At 41.6% G+C, this 20096-nt stretch overlaps 1 long non-coding RNA gene across 1 annotated transcript in view; it reads left to right on the forward strand.

Moving 5' to 3' along the window:
* LOC134473960 (uncharacterized) overlaps positions 1-15912 on the forward strand; it is a 37584-nt gene extending 21672 nt beyond the window's left edge. Inside the window, exons 2-4 of the long non-coding RNA XR_010044466.1 lie at positions 13216-13370; positions 13571-13710; positions 14352-15912. This is a non-coding gene — a long non-coding RNA (uncharacterized LOC134473960). The remainder of the gene's footprint in view (positions 1-13215; positions 13371-13570; positions 13711-14351) is intronic.
* Positions 15913-20096: the final 4184 nt, after the last annotated feature.

The following is a 20096-nucleotide window of genomic DNA, read 5'->3' on the forward strand; positions in this document are numbered from 1 at the left end:
TAATATTTTGATGTATCTCTCTCCCAATTAAAAAAATTGGGATCACTTTATAAGTGTGATATCATAACTAGTAATGGTTTAAAAAATATAAAGCATTGTATAACATTAATCAGTGAGGACATGTTGGAATCTATTTGTTACATTTATTTATATATTTTATAATTAAATTGTACAATTTATCACAAGGTCATATTTTATTTTTGTAGTTTTCCTAGGTGTAAATGCCATCCGATGAAACCATACCCCACTCTTGCTGGAACTGCTGCTTAAGTTGTTTGTGTAGATCCTTAGGAGAGGAATTAGTGGGTCGAGAAATGTGTGTGGTTTTAAAATTTTTTTCTCTCTATTGCCAAGAGAAAGATTGCACCAATTACTTCTACAGGAAAAGATGTGCCATCTCACCACCCCTGCTGAATATTAGAATTCCTTTTAATCTCCATTAATTTGATAGGTGAAAATGTATTCTTGTTGTTTTGTATTTGCATTTCTTTGATTACAAATGATGTTGAACATTTATTTCATATATTTATGAGTCATTTGAATTTTTTCTTGTGGGAATTATCTAAATGCATTCTCAAATGCTGCAAACAGCAACCATAAAACAGAAAGCAGCGCAGGAGGCCAGCATCCTGTTGGCTGCTCCGCGTGAAGGTTTGCGGTGAGTGCTGAACAATTTCCTCTTGCTCGCCTCCTCTTCCTGGTTCAGATTGTGTTCTCTCCACTCAGTCCTACCCCAGCCTTTTCCTCTCTCAAGCTTTGGTCTCACTCCTCGCATTTCAATGCACCAGGCTATAGCTGTGGCTTAGCTTAAAATTTAGGGAGAAAGGGACAAGTATTATCAAAGTTAGCTTTGAGTGCAACAGCACAGTTGTGGAAAACGCTTGAGGCGCCTGAGATTCTCCTGGGGGGAGCCCCCGGGGTGGGCCTGTCCTCTGCTTGGGGTCACGATGGCCAGCACAGCCCGTTGCTGTGGCGTTTGGCTTGAATCTAATGTCCTGGTGATAAAGCTTAAATTATTCTTCCCAGAAGCGTTCTTATTTATTTCACAGACATTACATTACCTTCAATTGTCTGCTTGGTGTTTCTAAGAGGGAGGAAGAATCTAAATTTCCCTGAAGTAAGTGCTACTTTTAAGCTAGTGGGAGATAAAAGACAGATTGAAATGGAGCCAGAGGGACCTGCCCTTCACCCTCCATCTTCATCGGAGCTGGAAGCTCACATTGGTATGTCAGGCAGCAGCTGGCAGGCTCTTTTATCATCATTAATTGTCCGTGGAGTTGTCACAAGGAGAGAGTAGAATTCAGGTTTAATTACATCTGTATCATCTCTGATAAAGTTCAAGAGATTCTGATGGTGCAAAACAGGAGTGGGCTGGTAGGTGCTGAATATACCCCATAAAGCAGAAGGCATGTGTATCCTGGGGAACAAGGTGAATTAACCAGATGCGGAGGGAAGGAAGGCTCGTCAGGGCTCGGAGTCTCTCCTGAGACAAGGTGACAGGCGAGATGGGCAGGGGAACCTGCTACGAGCATGAAGGCCGTTAAAAAGTAATTTGATTTATATGGGGCAGGTGCAGTGGGCCTTCATGGGAAACAAGCAGAGATTCATTTCAGGAAACTTGCTTGTTTTTTATGGGCAATAACCTACTGCTAGACAGAAAGCGGAGGTACATTTGGTCTTATATAAACAATAGCACTCCCACTTTCACTTCATTTATGAAATAAGCCTCTTTGGATAGCTTCTGATTTAGTTCTGGAAACACTGACATAGAAGGAGACTCAAGTGATAATCAGATGAGCTTTGGCTAAAATGAGCACTAAATGCAGCTTAATGGAAATGGCCAGGGGCAGGTGGTCTGGGAGCTGGTGTTTGAGTAGCTCACTGTTTCATGAAAATAAGTCAATAAATGCTAAGAGCCTTCAGCATGCTTATGACAATGACCCTTCTGCTCAGTTTAGCTGCACAAGGTCTCCTTCTGATCTTTTATGAATCCCTGGGAACCTCCTTATCTGCTGCCAGTCCTTATATTATCGACCAGCACCTGAATCTGCACTTCAGAATAAAACTTTGGCCCAGTGCTTTATTTCTCTCCATGGTGCATGGATCTCATGCTTAAGAGTGTTAACTACTCAGGCTCCTCTTAACACTCAGTTCCTAAAAGAAAATCTGAAACCATTTCGCGAGTTACCTCTTGCAGAATTAAATGTTTTCAAAGAACTGTATAGATTGGACATGTGATTCTCTGGTTTTTCCAAAGGGTAATTTCAGTGCTACTCAGGAACAGCAATTTATTTTAGTCTGTAAGTTCTCTTTCAACTTTAAAGAAATAAGAAAACCCCACCAAGATCACATGAATAGAACTTGAAAAACCTAAGTGCGTGTGTGTGTGTTTGTCTCCGAGTATTAGGAATCATAAACGAGGCTGGCACACATTCTAAATCTCCATTATAAACTCTTTTCAATTTAAAGTTTGTGGTCTTTGTATTATCAGCTCATTCAAACCACAAAACTAATCCTCTAATTTTTATAGCCAGAAACCAAACTCACAGAGGTAAGTTTGGAAAAAAAGAGGAAATCAAATTTGGAGCTCACAGAATTTATAATATAGGCTGACTCAGAATAGATACACAAGAGGATTAAAATTCAGTACAAGAAGATTGGTATCCCAAAGCTAACATATGAATATATGTTTCTTGAAGCCAGCGATTCTATATTTGCAATTCTATCCAACAGTACTAGGAACAGAGAAGATGCTCAATAAATATATACTCAAAGTGTGAAGTATTTGTTGAGTGTGTTACAGAACTTTCATAGTTGCCATATAACGTGGGGTTAAACCTGTAAATTGAGGTGAGATCAGAGGAGGAAGCAGCCAAAATAACTGTTGGAGCTCATGTCCGTGGATGGAGCCCTTCAGAGCTGCCCCTGAGGCATGGTGAACCCAGGTCCTGCCCCAGGTCCCAGGCTGGGCTTCTGTGAGGCAGGCAGTGTTTTTTGCTATCCCCCAATCAGACCTCTGAGGCGAGAGTCAGTTAAGAACTTGATTTTGTTTCCCACTGCCTTTCCAAGTCCATTCTGTTTGGCTTATATGGTCTTCTGTCCCAGATGAGACACAGAGGTGCCCTCTGACTTTGCTGCGTTCATTAGGTTTACCTTGACTCTGGGTACGTCAAGCCACACAGCACTGTCTTAGGACAGTAGCTAAGATGTCTGGTCCCATTGTTACATCTCAAACTTTGCTTTTGAAGTGAATTTTCTTTTCTCCCACACAGGCTTATGCTAGGCCAGAGGAAAGAGGGAGTGGTCAGCTTTTTCTCTTGCCTTCCTCTTCAAACAGCTTTCTAATCCTTCTGATTATGGAGTTCACACATCCTGTTTTACTCAGGATGGTCCCATGTACTTGCCTGTTGCCTGGAACTAGTTATTAATAGTTTCCCTTTGCATCAATCAGACATATATCATTAAGAAGTTGGTTTATATTAAGGAGCTGATTCACATGATTGTAAGGGCTGGCAAATTTGAAATTTGTAGATCAGGCTGGCAGGATGGAAATTCAGGTAGTATTTCTGTTTTATAGGCACAATTCATTCTTCTGTGGAAAACCTTAGCTTTTGCTCTTAAGATCTTTGACTACTTGAGTGAAACCTACCCACATCAAGGATAATTACCCTCTTTAAAATATTCCACTGACTCTGAAGGTTAACCACATTCACAGGACACCTTCAGAGCAATGTCCAGGCTAATGTTTAGCCAAATTAGTGGGCACCAGAGCCCAGCTAAGCTGACACCTAACATGAACTATGATACTTTTCCCTCTCAGAAGTCTTCCTCTGTGTGTAAAATGAAGGATGAGGCTGCCCTAGTCAGCTCTGACCCCTCCCCAGGAGGTATTAGGAGCTAGGGAGAGCTGGAAGTATTTCAGTTAAACTCTACTTCAAGATAGGCAGGAGGCACGTTTTGGTTCTTTGGAGAGGAAACTTCTTTTCCTTATCTCTGGAGATCACTTGCTACTCCTTATCCTTATTCTGTACTGGAGATTGAACCCAGGACCTTTACACTGAGTTATACCTCCAGCCCTTTTTACGTTTTGTTTTGATACAGGGTGTCACTGAGTCATTAAGTTGCCCAGGTGAGGCTTGAACGCTTGCCTCCTTGAACAGTTCTGGGATAGGGATGTGTCCTAGCACACCAGCTGGGATCACATTTTTTTCTTTAGAGGGCAACTGCATCTCTACTCTGATAGTACAGAGATTTATTCTGAGGGTAACAAATTCTTCTTCATTCTGCCACCAAACCAGCTAGTAAGCCCTTAACTCCCACCTTGAGATTTTCCAGGTGGGAGTCAGGAATGTGCACAGGAATTCCATATTAGGACTCCTCTGAGGAGTCCTCCTGACTTCTTCCAGAGGTGTGAGGTGAAGGCAGAACACGGTTTATGAGTGACTCGGTGGAAGGGGTACAGAACTTGGACAATGCTTACGAAAGTCCCCTTCCAATGGAGCCAAATCATCCCAAAACAAAGCGAACACCAACCCTATAAACTGTCTAATTCTCTCTTAATCTTTGAATTTTACGTCCAGGATGTGAGTGAGGGATTAAAGCTTCAACAGGTTTTTGTTTTAGCCTCATTTGAAATTTTGCACCGTGACAAAATGATATCAGTGTTTCTGGAATTTAGCCTAAAATTCATTTTAAGAATCTGTATAGATACCGAAGTAAGCATATCAGTGTATCTTTGTATCTGTTATCATCAGCGTGTTTATCTATAAATATCATAGTCCCAGTAACAAAGAAAAAGTAAACTGAGGAATTGTGCCTCATACGGCACAATCTACAGTGCTTTCTTTATTCAGTACTGTCCTGGATGTTCAATATGCCTTCATTTTACCAGAAGGTGTGCATGCGTGTGTGTGTGAGTGTGTGTGTGTGTGTGTATTTGCTTGGAGGCGGTGGGTTGGGTTGAGGGGCACATTGTCGTTCATCTAGAGGGTACTTTGATGTGGTTCCCAGCACCAAGCTTCCTTTGGGCTCATGTCAGATGGGCTGCCTGAATGCTCTTAAGCCATGCAATAGGATGAATAGCACTGCTGGCATTGCCCTTTGCTACAAAGGTATTTAAAATAAGGCCTGAGGAAATTAGGACGTCAAATAATCCTATTGCTCTTATAATACCTAGATATTGAATATGTATTAAAAGGTAAGCAGGCTTGAAATTTGAAATAGAAAGAAAATGTCCCTTTAAGTCATTAAGGAGTGTTAGGAGAGTTAAGCCTTTGAAAAAGAGAAGTTTGAAGAATTCATAACTCAAAAGAACTTGAGTTGCATTTATAAATATGTCAAGCTTAGAGTAATAAAAGAAGGGCCAATTCCTAAGTCTAGTTATGGAGGTGAACAGAGATAATTAAAGTAACTGAATTCTACCTGATGTGGAATTCTGTCTCTAGGAATATGCTTACTATGAGATCTTCACAGACAACGTAGAGAAAATGAGCATACAAAACCACATTGAAGAGGGGAAGAAAACACAAAACAGATGTGGCATGAATAAGAAGGACTCCAGAGTAAGGGTGAACGGGTCCTTCTCCTGGCTAAGGAAAGCACCACCCGAGTGACTTTTGGAGAAAAGCAAACTTTTATCTTTCTTACTTTTCTCACCTGTAAGTTGGTACCTATCTCAGAGAATTGTGAAAATGCTAGAAATGTCCATGGTATGTAGGATGTACTGTATTTATTAGCTAATAATTACTAAATGTAGATTTTCCCCTGAAGCACCGTAACTCTGATAAAATGATGAATATTTCAAATCAAGAGGTTGTGAGAGAAGTCAGTGGATTCATGCTATTAACAGCAAGAGACAAAAAAGATAAAAATGTACCAAAAATATTTAATTCCACAGAGGGAGTAACTCTATTTTTATTTTATTTTTTGGTTAGGGTTAATTTTACTGAACCTTTTTTCAGATTAAATCAAGAGTGCCACAAAGGCTATTTTACCCTGATTGTCTTGTTCCCTGTTGGTTTTTAAACAAGCTTGTTACAGATGCAATTCTTTGGTCACTAAGATGTGAGCATATTAGCTAGAACTGACTATGTGCTGTAGCCAACAACCTCAAGTCCCACGGGTTTACAGTAAGTGTAGTTGTCTTCTTGCCCAGATCATAGTCTGCTGGGGACCGTGCAGCTCTCCTGAGGCCTCTTCTCCAGGGTTGCCATGAGGGTTTGGACCTGTTGCATCCAGTGGCTCCTCTGCTTCTTGAGGTCTTTTTGGTGTCCGTGGATCTTCAGTTTTCCCAGCTGATAAGCTAAGATATAGAATGAGAGTGATTATATGGGTATTTTATACCAAGTCTGGAAGTGATAGTCACCATTTCTTTCTACAGTTTTGTGACCAGTAGCTGGCCACATGGCCCTGGCTAGGGTAGGTAGGAAATATCACTTTTCTGTATCCTCATAATGGGAAAAAGGGACTGGAGTCAGCCTGTCTCATGACTGTTGCTGTTGTGGAATTAATGAAGTGTTTCAGCATCAGGGAAGGGTTTATACTGGGAGATCTTAGCTATGGGAACTAGGCAAAAACTTACTTCAAAATATGAATCTTAAATGTCACGGAGTTTCTCTTATATGAGAAAAACAAATAAAAATACAGAGCAAAATAAAAGATAGGCAGCAGAGAAATAGATCTTTCTCAAGAATATGGGATCAAGAAATGGAGGGGGGAGAGAGGCAGGAAAGAAGATGGAAAAAGAATTAAGATGTGTTATGTACACACACCAACTCTACACAAGATATGTAAATATTATATACTGTAAGCATGTACAAAAAAGGAAGAGGATCAAGAGCTGGATGAAGAGGGGAAGGAAGGGAAAGGGAAAGACAAATGCCATTAAAATGTATTATGTATATGTACCAATTCCTCGCACGGAATATAATCATTATGTACTATAAACGTGTACTGATACAAAATGTGGATCTGCGATAATCTGAGAATCTCTTCGAGTAGAGTGTGCCCCCTCTACCGAATAGGCAGAACTGATTTAGTTTTTCTCCTTGGGTCAAGATTTTGAGGTAGTGGCAATAAAGCTATGATTGCTTGATATTCCTCAGGCACCCGGACCCTTCCTGGTGAATCGTGCTGCAGTGGCAGGATCGGGGTGGGGAGTGTTGTTACAACCCCTTTTTGCTCGCTGATCTAACTTAACTTAGTAGAATTTCTCTTACCATGTTTTAATTTTCACATTTAAGTCTGCATCATTAAAATAGACCTTGCCCTATCCTCGCTCATGAACTAAGACACCAGCAGGTGTGTGTGTGTGTGTGTGTGTGTGTGTGTGTGTGATGAAAGCACAGTGACAATAGTGTTTTGGCTGTGTCTTTGGATGTAAGGTGGCTTTACAGAAAGCTAGACACTGTCAGTCCTTGAAAAATTCATTCAATAACAATTCGTAGAAGCACAATGCAGCATCCTAAAGTGATGATCATCTTAGATGCCCGCCAGCTTCTCATTCGAGCCCCGAGATGATGGGCACAAAGGTAGAATGTGGGTCAGCTTTGCAAGGAAGAGCTGTAATCTGCCCTCTAAATGTCTTTGGATGCCAGCTGAACTGTGCTGTGTGGTTTGGCACTAGTTTAGTGAAGGCTTGATTGTCTGTGACTTTTGACCTTTTGTTCCATTGTGCCCCCCTCTTAGTTAACTGTAAGCTGGACCAGCTGATCCTGATACTTAATTTCAGAGTTTAGAGTCTGCCGTTCCCCTTCTGCCATGTAGTACACTTAGGAATGACTCTGCCTATTTCTTCTTCTTCTTTACCCTTTATTTGGTGTAGGCTCAAGAAGAAAGAAAAGCAATTTCAGTTTTATGTTATCTGAAGTCACACAGAATTATCAAGATAAATGTTCTGGAAAAAGCATTGCATTCCAAACCCAAGTACTGTGGTGCTGGTGGTCAGATCAAGAACCACTTTGACACATTCATTGTGCTCTGTGAGGGCTTCAGGGAGGTGATAGTATGTTTTAAGAGGGCATGATGTGACCTGTGGTATTTCCAAATTCTTAAGAGTAATACATCATGGAAAAACAGTACACATTTGTTATCATGAGTCTTAAGAAATATTTTTTGATTTCACAGAGTAGGAAGAGTATCAGATAGGGGACAGTGCTATAAAAGGGCCACCCGGAAGTCTGTTAAAATGACAGATTTCAGGACTTTATCCCAAGTTAGTAAGTTCAAATTCCTGGGTACAATTTAATACTCTAAATTTCTGAATAATTCTCCAGTTTGGGAGCTCATTAAGATTGTGGCCACCATTAAAAAATGAATCAAATCTCAGAAGTTTCAGTATTTGCTGTTTGTCACACAGAGCTGTTGTAAAAATGGAAAGGAAATCACGTGCTTCAGAGCCCGGTGGTGAATGAAGAGTCCTCTGCAAACGTAAGCTTGTGTTAACCGTCAGGGACAATTAAAGCACAGACTTTTGTTTCTACTTTTTGTAAAGCTGTCTTTTGTGTCTGCACTTTTTTGGAAAGTGTGGATGTGGGGCACTGGAGTGTGATGCACTCATTCTGCGTGTCCTCCTTAGCTGAACTTGTGTCAACTGCAGCTCCAAGGTGCGTGTGGAGTTAACCACAAGCAAGGCTCCATTTGTGAATTTACAGATTTTGAAGGGGACAAGCCCAGCGTTCTCTTCTGCTGATAAGGGACACACACAAAGTTATTACTCTAGGTGCAGGGAAAAGAAAAAAAATCACTTTTCATATTGTGCAACCAACTCTAAACCAGGTCAAGCTCTCCTTCATTGCTGGCTAATATCCAAGTCACAGTGAAAAGCTGATGTTTTTGTTTAGAATGGATTTCTGCAGTGTTTATAAACCAAGTCTCCTTGAAATTTTCATTAGGAGGATCATACAGTTCACCTCTTGTCCTGCCCTTTATCCTTTCTGCTGGAATAGTTCAGTGATTCTGAAAATTCTCACTAGTTTAATTGATTAGTACGGAGAGTTGTTTTTGAAAGTCACCTTCTTCAAGGCAGAATGGAGACTGACATCCAGTCAAGATTCTGTGACCTCAGTTTACACAGTGCAGGGAATGATGGGAATATGACCTTCACAACAGCTTTGCATATATGAGGAAAAGGAGGGGATAGTCATTTTATTGATTTGGTGCCAGCACTTTACTGGGCTCTCAACACCCAGTGTGTCATCAAATCCAAGTAAGTTGTAATCCTGTGACCTAGACATTGTTATCACTATACATACCTACCCTAGTGCTCAACTGCTTTGAAACTCATCAAGTATGGTACTTAATGAATTTTAGTATGAAAGTTTTGTTCTGGAGCTTCTCATTTATTTGGTGCAAGCTTGACTTTGTTGGTATTGATGGCCTCATGATTTGGTATCTTTTCTTATACTTCTTTTTTTGTATCAGGAATCAAACTCAGGACCTTGTGCTTATGACACTGAGCTATATCACCAGCCTGACTTGCTAGCCTTTCTAACTTGAACAATTTGCTTAGTACTGGTAGTGTTTGGTACTCAGGATTCCTTCTTGAACTAATTTATAGTAAGTAACAAGATACTACTATATTTATAGGTGAAGAAACTGAGGCTCAAGTGGTTTTCTGCTTAGTGCATGGTGGATCTTATAGCATTTCAACAAACTATTCCAAAGCCTAAAAGCTTACAATGATAACCATCTACTTTTGCTCATAAGTCTCCAGCCAGCAACAGTTGGCAGGGTAACTGAGCAGCTCTTCTGATTTGGGTCAGGTCTGACTAATTTTGGTTGCACACATTCATGTTATAGCTATTTGGCTACTTAGGAGGTCTCTCTCTCTCTCTCTCTCTCTCTCTCTCTCTCTGTCTGACTGGTTTTGGATAGTCTTTCCCCATGTGTCTGGAAGTTGGTTAACTGTTGGCTACAGTAAAGAGTGTGTAAAAGGTTGTATTTTCCAACGATGTAGCACTGACAGTTTTCTTAACTGTGTCTTTCTCTTGAATCTAGGAAGATCTTTATGATTGCTTTGACCTACAGATATGGTGGAAATAACACTGGGCCAAATTAGAGGTTAGTCTTAAGAACCTTGAAGCTTCCATTTCCCTCCTCTCATAGCATTGCTTTTACCTAGGATTCTGTGTAGCCATGTATAGCTGTCCATCCAGCAGTTACAGCTGAGGTTCCAGGTGACAGCACAGTAGCATCAACTACCAGGTCCATGAGTGAGTGAGCCTTCAGATGACTCCAGCTCCAAGATGTCAAGTTACTCCCACCTTTCGAGTGCCTCCCCACCCCCAGCAGATGCCATGTGGAACAGAGCTGAACTATGCTTGCCAGGCTCTGCCCAAATTGCTGATCACAGGCAGAAAGTGATAATTGTTGTTTGGAGCTACTGAATTTGAGGTGGTTTGTTATGTGATAATATATAACTGAAATAGAAGGCCATGTGTCTCATTTGGCAGGCTAGTTTGGCTTCTTTTCACTATAACCTGCAGGATTCTGAGAGATCTGGGGGGATGAGAAGGGAAAGGAGAGAGAGAGAGAGAGAGAGAGAGAGAGAGAGAGAGAGAGAGAGAGAGACTCAAACACAAAAGTATCTTGAGGACTAGTCTTAAGGGAGTAGTAGTACTAGTACTGTGTCACTTCCTCTGAATTATGTGATATATAGCAGATCACAAGGCCAGTGCATATTCAAGGGGTAGGGGAATAGACTCTGCCTTTTGATAGGAGCATCTGAAAGTAAGTGGAAAAATAGACTTAATCTTATTTGTAAAATACTGGAGTATGGTACCTACTAAGGCTTATGTCAATTAAGGCAGCAAGAAAGGCAAACTGACACTTTAAAACCTAAGAAACTTTAAAGATTTTGTCTCATGTAGCAATGCATATAGATCACTGTCCAATTTCTGGAAAGTTTAACCATGTAGAATGTCATTTGTGTGCAAGGGTTTTTGAATATCTTGGACATGGTTATTGTAAAACACATTGTTATTGTTTGTGTCTAGATGACCCCCAAAGCTTCATGTGGTCATAGTTTTGGAGTTGGCTGAATCTAGAGTGTGTGACTGATTCATAGTGCAATGCTGGGATTAAGGGTATTGGGATTAAGGGGTGATTGATGGATCAATCCATTGGTTGGATTGGGACTACTTTAATCCTGGTAGGCTGGACACAATACAAGGGACAGAAGGAGGCTTGTCTTGCACTCTCTTTGCTGTTGCATTTGTTGGCTTCTGCCACCATGAGCTGTTCCCTTCTGCCATGTGCCACCCTGCCTTGGAGCCAGCCAGTTATGGACAGAAACCTTTACAAGCTGTGAGCCAAACAAACCTTTCCTCCTTGAACTTTGGGTGTTGGGTATTTTGTCTCAGCAATGAGAAAAGTGACTAAACACCCACTTACTTTATCTATAGCAGAAACATAAAAAAGTCTTCCTTTGTCCCCCTCCCTGGGGAAGCCAGTGTAGCAGTGGGACTAAAGCTTGGAAGGAGTGTGAACAACTTTATTTCTAATGTTTCAGACACACAGGGCATGTGTTAAAGCTTGATTCACATTCACTCATTAATTTATTTGAGAGGCACGTCATATTCAGTATGCCTGACAGAGGTTGAGGTGATGGTTGATCTTAGGACTCCTGCTAAGATTCTTGCTGGATCTGAAATCACAAACATCTGCCACTGAGGATAGGTTTCACTAGGTAGCAAAGGAAGCCAGTTTCACTCTGAGGCAAATTTCATATCAGGCCACCTTTGGAGTAAATTTGGGAGCTCTTGGTAATGCCTACCTCAATCAGTCACCAATTTGCTGGGCTGGGGAATGTAAGGGATGTCTGCTGGGCTGGGGTGGTTTGATTCCTCTTTGAACTTTCTCAGACTAACTTACCAGACTAACTGAACCAGTCAAGTCAACTGATAATTACTGATACCTGTAGGCTCCTGCAACTGCCAAGGGAGCTGAACACAGAGTTAAAATGAAGCCTAGGCCTTTCTTCAGAAATGTCAGTAAACCAATTCCTGCAATTCTTGCCATACCAAGCAGGGTATGCCTAGACAGCACTGAATAGGAACATAAACTTTAGCCTATGGATTTGGGAAGGTCCAAAAGGCTTCAAGATGAAAAGAAATTATTTAGGAGAAGTGGAAAAGGCATTATAGGCAGGAGGAACAACATGTGCAAGGATCTGGAAGCATGTGGGATGCTAGAGCAAAAGGTTGATTTGTGAATGAGAGAAAAGGCAAGGAGTGTACCATAAAAGAAGACAGGGCTCAAAGGAAGAGGGTGTAGAAATCAAAGGCAGCAAACTGTAAAAGATAGTTGTGATAATCAGTGATGAGGGTTACAGCCCCAAGGGCAGTTGCAGGACTAGGTCAGAGTATGTTTTAAGGATGTGCTGTTCAGTGAATTTGAATTAACTGAATGAAGGGATGAGGTTGCCCAGATTTTGAACAATGGATGGGTGGTGCTGCCATTGTTTTATGGAGGCAACAAAATTAAATGTGCAGGTGAGGTTGGGACAGTGGTAATTTTGGTTTAGGACGTGCTGTGTTGGAGAGGCCCATGGGATTCAAGCCTAACAACATGTACCTTGAAGACTTTAAGACTGTTTTCTGGATTGCTTCACTTCCTTCTTTTCCCCTCTCTTGCCTACTTCCATTCTTTCTTCCACTATCTCATACAAAACTAAATTTCTAAACAAATACTTCCTCGTGGAAGACATATTTGAAATGAACTCTATGTGTTGATAAGAGTATTGGCTAGGTATCTACCATTTCCTAGAACATGCCAGATTTCCCTTCAAAATTTGCACTCTGAGTATGGTACAGTGTCACACGCACTCCATTAATGGTTGTCTTTGCAAACATCATACACATTAAGGTGAGCCTATGTCATGCTCCCTGTCGCACACACGTTCTGGAGAGAGGAGTGTGGGTTGTCTTCCCCAGTACGGACTGCTTTGTATGTGTCCCCAAACCTAAAATATGTTACATAATTCTCCAGCTATGAGAAGGAAAGTTACTTCCTATGACTTTACACAGTTTTATAACTCATCAATTAAAACTTTAATTTGAATTTCACAGTAATTCTCTGAGGTATATGGGAAGATGTTATGAATTCCATTTTACTGATAAAGAAAATGAGGCTCAGAGAGTGTGACTCACCCACTGCAGTAGACATGGAACACAAACCCCAGTCTCCTCTCCAAATCCAGTGTTCTCTCTATTCTAGTACCATGGCCCCATCTGGGGAAGAACAGCCAAGGATGGGTGAGCTCTAAAGGTCCTGGAGTGAGATCCTCTAAGGAAGCATGGTCTGGTCGTGCAGAAGCACAACAGCAAGCACGATATATTCACATGTGCATCGTGTCAGTTTCCCTCACAGAGGTGAGCCTTCGCCTTTTGTACCCTGGCCTTTTCACTGCTCAGAGGCTTTGGACAGCTATTGCAGTTGTTTGCTGTTCCTTTGGGTGAGGCAGTCTTGTTAGGATGGAATTTCTACTTTTCTTTTGGGTGCAATAATTTTCAAAAATATGATAGCTTTCTGCTTTATGCATAAGCATTTTTTTTATCACCTTTATTGCCAGGCCAGAAGCTAGCAAAACTCAAGCACCACTGCTAACTGCAGGAGTGGATTTCAGGTCTGAAACTGATCAAGAAGCTATGTAGCTTAGCAGCTCATCACTTACTGTCTAGGACAAAGTGACTGGGGATTAGCAGAAGAAAGGTAAAGATAAGGCTCTCTCTCACTTTGTTGGTGACTTGCATGGTGGCCCTTTGCAGATCACCTACCCTGGCAGAAGTGGGCATTCACACAGAGTATCTTTGGGAGAGTATATTTTTTTAAAAAGAGTTTATTTAAACATTTTTGACAACCTCAATGTTCCAAATATTAAGATGGAAATAATATATAATGACCATTCCTTTATGGAAGTAAGATTATGTTATAATCTTCCTTTATTAGCTCTCACTGGATCTAATGAAAAATAACTGTAAATGACTTTGGTACATATACAAAGAGGATGTTCAATATAAAAAATGGGTAACATCTTCAGAAAAATGGGTCCTGAGAGGTAAATAACTTATCAGTCATATTAATATTACTTGAATATTATTATTCTACCATGAGTGAATGGTCACATTCTTGTGAGAAAAAGTGACATTCTTATTATTCATTCTGAAGAGAAATACTTTCCTTTTTGGGAAATTGCCAAGGGACAGGCTTCCTGGGCTCTCCTTTCCTGCCAGGTAGTTCCTCTAGAACCCTCACAGTTGCTGGTGGAGATGCTGCTCTAAGAGTTACAGAATCAAGACCACAGGCTTCTCTTCCACAGATTTATTTTGTGATTTTCTTCCATTTCTTCCTAGCCCACCTTTGGAGCGGGGATGTCATCAGGGTAGCAGAGAACAAGTGATGAAAGACAGGCCTCTTGAGTACCTGGAGAAGGGCCAGGTATCAAGGGATGGCAGCTTTGAAAGCCTTAGCCACTGCTGTCCATGAACAGACTTAGTATGGAGGCACCTTGAAGAAGCCTGCTGGTCCTTTTTCCTCGGAAGCCCTTTTGGGTTGAGATGGAGCTGCGAGGCGGCAGAAGACAGGACTGTGGTTCCTCACCATCCCTGCCTCATCATCAGGTGCTCCTCCTCTGAAATCATATATTGGCCAAGACACTTGTTGATATGTATGCATTGCAGGCTGTATTTCACCTTGGTTGGAATCAGTTGAGAAACCCTTTGTTTGCCTCAGTGTGATCTTGCTTAAAAGCTTCCCAAACTCTGGCAGGAGAAGTTTAGACTCTATTGCTAGCTAAGTGACACTAAAGCCAATTTAGGCCTTTACAGGTACTTGCTACCTCTGGTAGACAGGGATTAAGTGGAGAGATATGTAAAATTCCCACCTTAATGTTTGGTTGCACTCAGAACTGAGATACAGCATTGAACTAAATTGAAGATGAGGCAAAATTCCTGTCCTCCTGCCTCCAGGCTCCTTAACAGAATTTGCTTGCTGATTTTCCCCAGTGCTGCCCTCTGCCCTCACCTGGTCCCTGTCACACACTTCACGGCAGTACAGTATAGCTCTCTGAGGGTGCTGCTGATTCTTGTCACTTCGATAAATCTGATCACTCTGCTCACTGAATGCATTGCAGCATACCTTGTGGCCTGCCCAAGATGCTCCTAAATGTAGAAGCTGCTATTCATCCCATCTAACTCTTTCTTCAGACTCAGTATAAAAGCAATGAGTGAGAGGTTATTGTACAGCCTTTATGATAAATTGCAGATGGCTTTAATGATAATAAAAATGACAAAAGCATAATGAATATCCATTAGGAAATCTGCTTTTGATTTAGATGCCTTCCCTTATTATTTCATTTAATCCTTATTGTAATCCTCTTGAACCCTTAAGACCACATTCATTTACCAAATCTTTACCAACATGAGAGCCAATCATCCTGCTCTTCTCATGAATATTCATCTTGTAGGATTCTCAATATTTATTTCTGTAGTGCAGTCATTTATTTGTTTAGAGTCATCTAAGGAACCACAAAAAACAATACATCTCATTCCCAGATAATTGCAACCGGTTATCTTTTAACATCAATCAACATCCCATAGCATACTGGACAATTTATTAATATTTTATAAGTAATAAAATTATTTTATTTTGGGAAAGGCCTCAAAGCTTCCTAGTTTTTCTAAGATTCCTGGGTTTCTCTGTGACTTTCTGAGGCCAAGCTAGGCTCAGCAGCAAAGGTGGCAGAAGGTCATGAAGAGTTTCCCTTGGGTGAAAACTCTAAAACCTACCTGGGCCTGATCTCCTGGAGTTTAGTCTCTGTCCTTGAAGACAAGCAGTAGGAGAACCTCTGATGTGATTATACTCATGTGGCACTAATCACAAGAGTGGTTACAACATTCAGGTGCATTTATGTGAGTGTGGAGGAGGGAACAGGCATGTAGTATTGGAGGCGGATGACCTATCATTCCAGTTTTCCTGGGAATAAGAGGTTTTCAGGGACACAGGACTTTTGGTGCTAAGATCAGGACAGTCCCAGGGAAACTAGAATGATTGGTCATCTTAGCTATAGGAGGAGCTCTTACTGATTCAGCCATTATTCAGGGTGGCTGTTTTGGTTAATGGTTTAGGGATTAGAATCAGAACTGGTTCAAAGCTTAGTTCCATCATATGCTATGAGAACCGAGTACTTTAGTTTCTTCATCTATAACATGGTGATATTAATTGTGCCTGATTCCTAAAGTTGTTATTCAGATTAAATGAAACACCAAGCATAAAGTTCTTGATAGATAGAGGGGTCTCAATCACTGATAGTCATTATATTGTTTTACCTGGGAACACAGTCCCATGTTGGGGGTATTCTGTCTTGAGTGTAGCCTGCCCAAGATGCCCCAGTGTCGATGTTGGTTGCATCGTGCCACCGTGTTAATAGGAAGTACATGGCTACATCCTGTGACATGTTTGTTAACTGGTTGGAGGACTTTATGTCAGACCAGCATGAGGGCGAGAAGAGATGGGGACTGGACGGCTCCAGGACTGGCATCTTTCCTGCAGGCAGAATCTGTGTTCTGACCTTAAACTATGATAAATGTCATAGCCTAAGAGTGAGGCTGGAAGTGTCAGCAGGCAGAGGACCCAAGAAGGTTCATTTTGAGAGAAGGTGGGGAAGAGGTGTTAATTGGCAGTTAGTAAACATTAGGGCCAGTATTTTTGTTATCAAATGAGCACACACATTCCTCTCACTTACGGGCTGCTGGGTCAGTTGTTCTCCAGAAGGTAAAGTGTTGGACTTGATTTTCTGATTGCCTGATCTCTCTTCTTGTCTGCATTAGATGGTACAGAGATCACAAGTCTCCTCCAAATTTCTCCTAGTGCCTATTTCTGTCTCAATTCTGTTCCCTGCCTGGCTTTTCTTCCTTTTGCTTTGAGGAGTTGGGATCCTGCTTTGTAGGATAACAAATAGAACTGTCAAACCCATCAGTGCTGCCGCCTGCAAAGATAAATGGGGCGACGCGTGGAGCAACCTCTGTGGATCCTGAGGCCCCAGCAGGAACTGACATTGTGACAGATGGGGGACAAGTGGTGCTGACACAATCGGGTCGTGTGAATGTCGAGGGGGTGAGGTGGTGTCTGCTCCCCTGTTGGCTGCCCCCCCCCCCCCGTCTTGGACACACTGTGTTGCTGTGGATCATAGAGAGAAGCAAGCAGATCCCTGCTCCTCCCCAGGCCTGTGAGTCCGTGTGAGCAGCACAACAAGAAGCAGGCTGTCTGCAGAGCACCCTGTTATCTCAGGGGCAAACAGCTGAGTTCTCTTGCAAAGTAGGTTCATCTTGGGCAAAGAACCAGGGCAAAGTTTGTGTTTAACCCTTGCCCTCATCTTTCTCCAGGCCTGATCTGCTGGTTCATGTTCTCATCAGTCTCTCCAAATAGCCAGCAGGCTCATCTAGTTTCTGGATCACACCCAGAACTTCTCCCAAGTGTTGTCAATTAGCTCATACACTGGATCTTTCCAATCTTCCCTTGCATATTGAAACACACCCTCTGTTTCCCATTTCATTAGTAGAGCTGTCCTACCAAGATCTCCTACATTTTCCTTGCTGAGCAATGCAGACACTAACATATTCCCTAGGAAGCACGAGGGTGGGCTTTCTGGAGCTCCTGGAGGAACATGGTCTGTAAGATTAGAAATGCCACTCCAACAGGATCCAAATGGTTGGTAGTATTCAAAGGCCAACATTGTGCATAGTAATTATTTACCTTAGTTTCTTTTCTTCTCTGCCACAAGTGTAGCTTTCCTTTGAACAGAGGTGTAGTTCTGAGCTGAGACTTCTCTGAGTCTCTTGACTTCGGTAGCCTGGGATTGCTAATGAGCTGCCTGGGACCCCAGGCAGTCAATTCAATTCATTCAGCATGCAGTCAGGATCCACTTGCTGCAAAGCAGTGTGCTGACTTCTGTGAGTTGGAGAAGACAGAAGTAGGGCTGCAAAGATAGTAACGATGTGGCTTTATTTGAGAACTCACAGTTTAGCTGAGAAGAGGGATACATATGAATAAGTTGACTACAAAATCAGCCATGAGAAAGAGTTTGAGTTGAGGGTAAGAATAGAAGAATGAAGACTAATTTTGATTTGAGAGGAAGGATGACATCCTTATGAAAGAGGTGGGACTGAAGCAGGGCCCTAAGGCAGAACAGGCTTTGGAAGGATACAATGGTAGGAAAAACTCTTTATGTAGGAGGGTGTCTTCTTTTTTTTTTTTCCATGCTGAGACACAATACCTGATACTAGCAACTCAAAGGAGAAGAGGTTTATTTTGGCTCATGCTTACAGTCCATGGTTGTTATGGTTTATATCTAGACGTCCCCACCAAAAGCCCCCTGCAGTCATGGGTGAGACTTTTTCGGAGGTGGGGGAATTTAGTGTGTGATGTTGGGATAAAGGGTGTGTGGTTACTAAATTACTAACCTGGTTTGGGACCACCCTAGTCCCAGTAGCCTAGATAGAGTATCAAAGAGGCAGAAAGAACTGCTAAGGTCCCTTAGTTGTTTTATTACCTGCTGCCTGCCATGAACTATTTCTCCTCTGTGATGCCTGTCTGCTGTGCCTCTCTGCCTTGGAGTCAGTTGATTATGAACTGAGATCTCTAAAAGCTGAGTCAATTAAACTTTTCTTCCTTTAATTTGCAGTGTTGGGTATTTTGTCTCAGCAGTGGGAAAGTAGCTAAGACAGTGGTCAACTGGCAGGAGGCCACAGCACGGGGTATGGATGAGAAACTTCTCAGGGCTTGGGGAAGGAAAGAGAGGTAAGGAGAAATGCGAAGGGAGATTAACACTTTCAGGGGTACTCCTCCTCCTCCCTCTTTTCTAACCAGATCTCACTCCTAAGATCAAGTCAGTGATAAGCCTAGATGATCCAGTTACGTTCACAAAGACCCACCTATGATTGCATGAAGCTCTTGGGGGACATCTTAATATAAACCATAGAGAGAAAGAGAAAAAGAGAAAGAGAAAGAAAGAAAAAGAGAGAGAGAGACAGAGAGAAAGAGGTTGGTAGAAAAGATTGTTCACAGGCTTAGGAGTACAATTTCCTTCTATAATAAGTTTGGGTAAGGGGACAAAATGACTCTTCACTTCTCATTTCATCTCTTATTCCAGAATTTTTAATACAACTGGATGCCGCCCTTGATAATGAGTGTGGAGATACATAATTACATAGCTTTCTTTGATTTCTAAAAAACCAAACAGACAGGGTGATGGGCAATATAGGGAAAATGGACAGAAGGATAAGGTGGTATAGAGGGTCTCTGAGTAGAATGAATGAGTGTGTGTGTGTGTGTGTGTGTGTGTGTGTGTGTGAGTTACCCTCTTTTAATCTCAATTTCTCTACCTTAAATAGGGATATCATGTAATACTGGGCCTAACATGGACATAATGGTACTTTCCCCCCACAGTGTTGTCATAAGGCTCAAGAGAGAAATGTATGTAAAATGTTTAGCACGGTCCATCTCATACCTGCTGGCTATTATTATGATTATCCCCCTAACTCCTGATCCATTTTCGCAGGCAAGTACTCTCAGAGTGTGTTAATGGGCAGCTGTATGAGAGGAACATGTGGTTTGTCCACAGAAATGATGCTGCCGAGAGATGCTCAAAGTCGAGATGATGAGGAGACTTAACAAGATCAATACCACTTTTGGAAAAGATTATATGCTATACTAAGCAGCAAACAGACCATTGAAACTGGATTTGGAAAGCATTTATGGAGTCTATTAGAGATGGTTAAGCATACCAACACAAAGAAAAATAGTGAATTATACACATGAAGCCCACTAGCATTCTTTTTCTTAGCATCTCTTTTTCTCTCCCTTCTCCTCTCTGCCCATTTTCAGGATTAGGGAAGCAGAACACATCTTGTAACATCCTTAAGAAAAGTTGAGGGAAAAGTCTACATGGGTATTATGGCTGTGTACATCTAGCCTAGAGTGTGTGAAATTTTTGGAACTGAATAGGAGGAGATGCCTCAATGTACAGCAGACAATGGATGAGTTTGCTCTGATTAATAAACTGATGGGTTTACCCATATAACCTAAACTTTTTGTTTAAC

This window comes from Cavia porcellus, unplaced genomic scaffold (genome assembly GCF_034190915.1).
Source record: "Cavia porcellus strain 051 isolate PalLab524CR breed Dunkin Hartley unplaced genomic scaffold, mCavPor4.1 scaffold_29, whole genome shotgun sequence".
NCBI lineage: Eukaryota > Metazoa > Chordata > Mammalia > Rodentia > Caviidae > Cavia > Cavia porcellus.